We start from the raw sequence: 8,806 nt of genomic DNA, 5'->3' as shown, positions 1-8,806 counted from the left end.
AAGCCCCCTTCAGAAGATCCCATTAGCCAACAGAATCTCTCTGGAAAGATTTCCCTGTCCTGGAGGAAGAGCCAGCTCTGGTAGACTTGAGCAATAGGAGTTGCGACAAAACTCTAGGCCATTAAACAGGTACTAGTCCTAGGGGTTTGCTCCTAGGACTTTGCAAAGTGGCTGATGCCCCAACAGCAGGTGGATTTAGCCTTACAGCATACCTACAGTCACTTCTCGCAGGTTCCCAGGCTCAGCTCTGAGCATCTCTGTGGGTCATCGATGACTGTCCTTCCAGTACCTGAGACTTGCTACCGGACCGCATAAGAAGCTGGCAAAACAGCAAAACTGGCATTATAAGTTATTATATATAGCTTTTTACAATTCACAAATATTTCCACATTCATGAGTTCATTTGTTCCTACTCTGTGAGGTAGGCTGTGCAAGTATTACCATGTCCCTCCCCCTCAGAAATTAGGAAATCGAAGCTCAGAGAAGCTGTACAGCTTGTCCCAGAACACACAGCTAGGTAAGGAGAGTGCTAGGCTTTGAACACAGGCCTTTGACCAGAGCTCATGCCCAATGCTTTATCAAAGCCTAGGCCACAAGTGACAAATGTACTGTCGGCAAGGAGTATGCCATCAAACTCTTCTTTTAAAAAAACCCAGACCATGCCTATCATCTGAGATCTCAGGTGTGGCTGCGAAACAAGATTATGAAAGTCATCCTGGTTTGAGAGTCAAATGTCAGGTCCCCAGAGCAACCCACTTGGGAATTTGGGGTTTATAAGACGCCATATACCCTTGGCTGGTCAAAACCAGCCTCAGCGTGACCACCGCCTAGAAAATTAAGAGGAGGAAGGTGAGGTCTCCTACTACAATGGAAATCCAGTGGGAGAATCCAGCTGGGTGTGTTCCCCTCCCCCCACCTCCTTTGTTGCCGGAATTACACACACCCTTCAATCTGTTGGCAAGACCCCCCAGGCAGTACATTCAACACATTCATTATCATATGAGAAAGATGCATGTTTGTTTAAAAAGTCAGGTTCTTTAACTTCTATGACTCTTACAACTTCCTAAAGACCCCCAGGCTCTTTGTTGAGCTGAAGAACCAAATTAGGCTTAATATGATCTAATGTAAAGGTCTGAATTATGCCTTGAGTATACTTTCTGGGAGATGAAAGGACCAATATGCTTATAAAGTTCTATTACTCTTTAAAAAAGACTTTTAAAATGTTGGAAGTACCTCCTGGCTAGGGAAAGGATTAGATGCTCTGCTCTCAGTTCATTACTTCTAATATAAACACTCGGTATCCCTAGTATTCAGCATCATTTGACTGTCTTTATACAAACTGAACAGATGGAAGGCCTTGGGCCTTTGTCTCTGAAGTCAGTTTAATGACTAGGGCAAAGTGAGATGTTTTGTCTGATTAAAGGCTCCGCTCTTCAAAGCCATACCTTCTTCCATTTGGGAAATGACAATGTTTATGGTGCCTGTGCCCAGTTGTGGATGGATGGAATAGGTAGCAAATCTCTTTGTGTCCCCAAAGACCAGTCCTGGTGAAAAGAGGAAGCCCAAGTGGCCCATATGCAGGCATGTGATGCAAGCCCAAAGGTGTATAAATCCTTATTAGATGCTACCTAACAGACACAAGCATCAGATGCACTGGTGAAGATAAATGTAAAGGCATGCAGCTTACATTTAAAATATATATATATATATTTCTAACCTTAAAAAATAACATGTTCATTACAGAAATTTGATCTCCTTAGCGCAGTGGGCAGCGCGTCAGTCTCTTATTACAGAAATTTGGAAAATGCAGAAAAGCAAAAGCAAAAATCACCTATGTTCTTGCAATCTACAGATCAATGCTATTATCACCTTGTTATATATGCTTCTGTGATCCTCCAAGTATTTAACAGAATCACTTCTTAAAAATTTTGAGATCCAAAAAAGAAAAAAAAAAAATTTGAGATCCTCTAGATTTTGTGGCTTTCCTTTTCTCACTCATCAGTATATTTGGCATAACTTTCTACATCAGTGACTGTAGATCTATTCTATACGATGTTAATATGAGATATGATGATATGAGATACGATGTTAATCATCTCTTATGTAGATGGACCATTTGTCATAATTTAATTAAGCAATGTGCGACTGGTGGACTTTTTAAAATGGCTTTATTTATTTATTTGAGAAAGAGAGACAGCAAGCAAGTGTGCATGAGTGGGAGAGAGGGGCGAGGGAGGGAGAAGCAGACTCCCCGCTGAGCAGGGAGCCCAACACAGGGCTTGATCCCAGGACCCTGGTATCATGACCTAAGCCAAAGGCAGACGTTTAACCAACAGAGTCACTCAGGTGCCCCCAAAGTGGTGGACTTTTAAGTCATTTTCAATTTTTCAGATTATAAAAGGCTGAGACAAAAAATAACATTTTTGTGCAGGAATCTTTTCTGATTATTCTCTCAGGATGAATTCCCACAGGGTTACAGGATCATAGGGAATACATGCCCATTTCTGACCTTGACATTTACTGTTCAACCACCCTTCACAGGAACATATTTGGACACTCATCCCTTTGCATTCTGACCCTCACAAGATATCATTTTCATGTATTTTATCTCAATTTCAGAGACAAAAAAAAATGACTATAGCCAATTAGAGAAAGGCTCATCAAAGCCCAGGTGAAGATGAGTATGTTTTGACTCTGCTGATTGGCCATCAATAGCCCTCAACTCCACCCCCAATGTCAATTTCCTTTTTAAGTCCTTTGTTCCTTGTCTGTTGATTAAAGAACTTGTTGCTTGAAAAGTTACTCTTCTATCACATATATTTGTCATGGTCATTTATTTCTGCTTATAGTGGTTTCATTTATGTACCAAGTCTATACACATATCCCTTTATAACTTTATGCTTCTTTATCATTTCTGTATTTGTCCCTATGCTGAGGAAAGCCCCTCCCTCCCAAAGTCAGAGGGTTGGTTACCTTTATTTCTTCCTGTTGTTTTATAGTTTCTTTTTATAGCTCTGTTTGCCTTGATCTTATTTTTGCCATTAATATTTTTTAAAGTGCAGAAATGGCGGGACACTCCAGTTGTTCATCAAAAAAAAAAAAAAAAGCAAAAGAGAGGCCAACCATCTCTTTCTCTGGCATCAGGAAGAGAAAATAGCATGAAGGTAAAGAGGAAAAGACCAGACTGAACACACCTTCCCTATTGTACTAAGACTGTGAGTTTTTCATGATTTGACTTTTAATCAACTTCTTTTGCCAAAAAGCACTTTAATGTTGGTGACCAATACATTTCAATCTATCAGCTGGAAGAGATGCCCAATTTGAACATCAGGAGCCATGAATGATAGTGTTCCCATCCCTTTAAGCGTCTGAGCTTCTTGGGTAACCTTCTCAAGATGCCCAGACTTCAAGAGAGGAATAGGTCAGAGAGAACACTGTGTATTTGTAGACTATGCTGCCCTGCACGGGGCACATCTTGAGGCAAGGTCAGTGAGGACCTCTTGAGAGAAAAGGACTTGAGCTGCACTTGGAAGATCAGCTGGACTGAGTTGGTGAGAAAGAAAGGAAAGCAGAAGGAGCAGAGAGCTGGCAGGTGCAGAGAAGAGAGGAGGACCTGGCAATGACAAATGTCATTGTGCAGGCAGTTCACATTTTGCCAAGTGCTTAGATATACAAGTGGCTGCCTCTCCTCTCTGAACCCATTTCTTTCTCTGTGAAATGGGATAATGATAAGAAGATCCACTTGTTTTCCTTCAAAAAAAGGTCAATGAGCACTACTTCATTGAAAATGGGCCTTGACTGTCTTCACTAATAGAAGAGTCCAGGTACAGCCCTCAGGTGTGGCTTAATCCAGGAATTGAAATGATATTGATGGGACTTGCTGCAATCCATCGTCAGAGTCTCTGTCTTCTCTGCTGGTTTCATATCCAGGCTCCATGGGATGGCACAAGGTCAGACAGCAGTTCACCACCCATGTTCTTCTGGGCTCAAAGTCTAGGATTCACTCTCATTGTACTTTGGCCATTTGTCTGTCTATTAAGCAATCACTTTGGAGAGTGGTCAGGGTGATAGAATTTCCTGATTGCCGAGGCCCGAATTGTACATCCTATCCCCGGAGCCATGCATGCAGGCCAACCCAAACCCCATGGCCTAACTGTCAAGGAATGATGTTCCTCCAAAGAAGACACAGGGCACTGTTCCTTGGAGAAGAGGGAAGTGATGCTGTTCAGCTAAAACAACACTCATTTTGACCAAGTGCCTTAATATTTTATGATTCTGTAAATTAACCCTCAGAGGTTGATGGATTAGGTATCATCCATCCCCATATTACACATGATAAAATGGAGATTCAGGAAGGTTCAGTAACTTTCTGCAAATTCTTCCAGCTAGTAAAAGGCATGGTCACAACTCATACTTGGTCTTTTGATTCCAATGCCAAACCTCAGTGAATGAATATTTCTGTCAGGGCCAAAATATTGAGGATCAACCCTGGCCAGGCAGCTGTTCTGTAGACTTCTGACTGGCCATCTGGGCCATACTGCGATCTTCACCTTGTCCCCACTGACTTTATCCTGAGAACAGATTGAACGAGCAGCCTGCTTTGTGCGGCTGTGGTTCAGTAGGGATTAATGGCCCTGAGAAACTGGCCTGACAGGTGTGAAAGGGAAATTTCTGAATGTAAACTGCCTTCTGCCACATGCAATCATTTGTGAGTCAGAGAGAGAGGGAGAGAGAGAGAGAAAGAGAGGAGAGAGAGAGAGAGAGAGAGATGACAAATTGGCCATTTTCTTCCCCCTGTGCCACAAAGGTAATAAATCTGGTGTATCTCTCAGCTGGTATTACCTAGTAAAACAAAATGAAACATTTAAATGGTTTGTGTGATGGTTGGCAAGCCAGTAGTGGTTCAAATCTCTTATCTTTCACAAAAATCCAATTCCAATCCACAAATGAGCCTAATATGATAATGCCTGCTCTGAACTGTGGGGTTTTCTTGTTACTAAATACTCCATGTTCATGTTACCAAATAACCCATGAGGTCTGTCATGGGAGCAAGATGTACTGTGGCTAACAGCACTGATTTTATAATCAGATAGATTATAGAGCTATCACTGACAGGCTCTGTAATCTCCCTGGGCCTTAGTTTTGTCATCTGGAAAATGGGAATATGTAATGGTACCTTTCTTACATGGTAAGCTATAGACTCATTTTATATTTCACTCTAGTGATATTTCACACGTTATGCACTGACTCAGGAGAGGATACAGAGTGGGCAACACAGTCCAGGTGCTACCTTCTTACACCTTGTGGCTTATTAAACATGTGATTAATGTAGAAGATGGTGTTGATGATGCCTCTTAATCAATGATACTCTCAATGTAAATCTACAATTTATAATAATGGTAAATGTGACAAAGGAGGGATAAGTGGTAATATGAGAGTGGATGATAGGGAAATGTAACCCAGTTCTAAGATGAGTAGAAATTAACCAGCAAGATCAATTTCCACTCATTTTAGGGATTAGGAATTAATCCATCAAAATGTAGATGGATTATGGCTTTGCTGATCCTTGTCCTTTGTAATGTGACTGCAGCTCTTCCCATCAAGCAGTGGATTCTATGTTTTCCACATCATGAATCTGGGCTGGTCTTGTGACTTAGTCTGATTCTTCATCCTGGGCAAGGATACAGGACACTAGAATAAAAAAGCCAACAGAAATACCAGATAATAGAAATAAATCCAGAGAGCCTTAGATAATGAGATTCTCAAGGATGAGCTTCTGTTGAAAAAGTAATACTGAAAATTATAGCCAGCAAACAGGAAATGACAAAATAAAATCAATGGATATGAAAACAGAACCATAGGTTAACTGAAATAAATAGCTTGGCAGCATGTGAGACACAACTGAAAAGTAAAGTGGAAGATAAGCCCAATGAGATCACCAGAATGACGCTCAGACGAAAAAATGGAATGCAAACAGTTTCAGAGAATAGAGAGGGAATGCTCCCTAACTCATATTATGAAGCCAGAATAACTTGATATCAACACCTAATGAAGTGAAATTATAGAAAGAAAAATTACAGTCTAGCCTCTGCAAAAGGCATAGAAGACATATTGTCATCAATGACAAAATGTTCAAAGCTTTTCTTCACTGATGGGGAAAACGACAGTGATATTGGTTAGTACCACTCTGTTCTGCTTGTCCTGCACATCATGGTCAGTGCAAAGAAGTAAGAAAAATAATTAAAATGTACAATGAATGAAAGAAAGAAAATACTATTTTAATTTCCAGATAAAAGAAATATAGAGAATCCACAAACTATTAGAATAAATTTCTCAAGATTGCTGCATGCAGGAGTAATGTTCCAGAAATCGTTTTCTACCTAAAATAATTGAAATACTGAAAAATTGTTTCAAAAACATCATTACTAATGCCTTAAAATGGTCTTAATTTTGCTATGACCCATGCACTTTTCACCTGTGGAAATAATTGGACAAGCATACAAACAGTGTGCTAGGATACTGATTACCAATTCCACCCTGCCAGAGACCCTTTACTTTAGGGGCCTCCTCTGGCCCTCCTCCAGCCAGCCTTGACCTTTCTTTCATGGTGAGAAAGCCTCGAATCAATGTGGTGGCCTACTCTGTGCCCCTCCCTCTAGACTACATGCCAGCTGCACAAGACCTGGAAAGGGCCCTGAGCTCCCAGGTCCATTGCCTGAGGTCAGCCTTGGTCACTAGTATGCCCATCTCTGAGCTTAGTGATTGGCTCCTTGTAGGCAATGTAGACAGAATTTAACCATAGGGGTGTGAGAATCCACTTCTTGTACAGGAAGAGCTCGGGCTGGGAAGGGGGTGCCAGGACCAGGGCTAGCTCACTCTGTATCACTGTGTTCCAGCATCGAACTCAAGGGGCCTGACGAGTCTAAATTTGACCACGGCACTCCAGGTTCTTATAAAGTCATGTTTATTAAGATTGGAGAACAAAATAATTTTCATATAACAGCTTTAAAATATTTAGGCATGTGCTATTCAGCCTTCAGTTGCTCTCTTGGATGAACCAGGCTGCAGATCCACAAATGTGAAGAGAAAGTTTGCTCTTCCCAGTTTCATTTTAACAGAAACTAGGAGCAAATCATAAAAGCTGACATGGAAAGATGTTTTAAGCTATAGTAAGAGGAAAAGGGTCTAAAACATTTGATCCTATGGGTGTGAAGAGGAGTGTGAACCTGTACGTATTCCCCGCTCCCACATTTAAAAGCAAAAAGACATGACAAGCCGTCAGCAAAATGCTGACAAAAGTCATCTGCGTGGAATGGGAGGGTGGGCAAGACATCAGGTAGTATTCATGTACTTAATTTTTGTTCATTTGAGTTTTCTAATGTTTCAACAATGAATCTGTATTATTTGTGAAATAAATACTAAATTAAAAACACACACACACACACACACAAGCCTCTCTGGTAGGGCACAGCCCGTTTTTTAAGGGAACTTCAAGATGTCTAAGACTCTTGAGTAGGGGAGGATAATTTTGTCTTCCCGCTCAGTAATGTTCCCAACTTCCAAGAGACATCATCAGAAAGGACGTCTCTACCTACACACATCCCCTCAATCACCCACCGGAAGTGGCCTGAGCCATAGGCTCCCAAATTTGCACATCTCTTCTCATGCTCTTCTTTTCCTCACACTGGGGCCTCATTTCCTGCCCCAAGGGCCAGAGAGGCACAGGGTGCGCCTTGGGATCCCCAGGGGTTGAAAGGCATGCCTGGGCCAAGTTCCCCTATTCTGACTCAGAGCTGCTGGCTTACCATTTAATTTATGCCTGCTCATGCCTTGACCCATCATTGGGGCAGAACTTCTTTCAACAGAGCCAGGGTGAAGGTGGCAAATGTGAGATTAACACAAGAGACTTTAATTAAGTTCTCCTGGAATGCAGGGTGTCTGGGGACTGGGGAAGGGGAATGGCCCCTGCCAGGCTGTTTTCTTTCCTGGGTGCTTACAGCCTTCAGAATATCGTTTAAAGTTAAAACAAAATACAGAAGCTTAGTTAATTTATGTCCACTTCCTACACTCTGTTTAATACATTAACTGTTTCCTTAACTTACCGGGTGATTTTGAAGCCTAAGCAGAGTTTATTGTCCGGATGACATTTCTGCTTTTTATTACCAGTTTTACTTTGAAAAAAGGGAAGAAAAACTTACAACATTAAACTGATCACAGATGAAAACTTTTATTAAAAAGGGTTAAAGGAACCCACACAAGCATCTTCTTGACTTCTTGGCACTCATGGGCTGGGGCCCATTTCAAATGTTGATGGTATATGAACGATTGGGTCTGAATGGGCCTTGAAGCTCATTACACTTTATGAAACCTGAAGTCCTGAGAAACTGTTGTGCGTAAGTTCTCTGGCCAATGCAATAGACAAAATTTTGTGAGCAGATGCCTCAGAGTCAGCTGGTTTAGTATCCTTAGCTGGGAAGGGTCGTAGCCATTAAAACCAAGGGGAGAATAAAGAGCCATTTCTCTGAGTTTCAGAAAAAGGAGGCCAGGAGGTCCGGAATGTATGAGAACAATATGACTGCCTTAATTACATAGGTTAATCTACGGAAGGTCCAAGTTCAGCTATAAATGCCTTGCAAATTGCTGTTGTGTCAACAATACCCAGACATAATACCGTTAATTCTGTGATCTTGAGCAAATCGCCTTACCTCTTCATTACTTTCACTGCCTCATCTGCAAAATGGCGCAATATTAGTAGACACACCTCACAGCATTGTGAAGCATGAACAGAAAGGGGGATGTGACGTGT

The sequence above is a fragment of the Canis lupus genome, chromosome 19 (genome assembly GCF_048164855.1).
Source record: "Canis lupus baileyi chromosome 19, mCanLup2.hap1, whole genome shotgun sequence".
Lineage (NCBI taxonomy): Eukaryota > Metazoa > Chordata > Mammalia > Carnivora > Canidae > Canis > Canis lupus.
Note: the sequence above shows the minus strand (reverse complement) of the source record.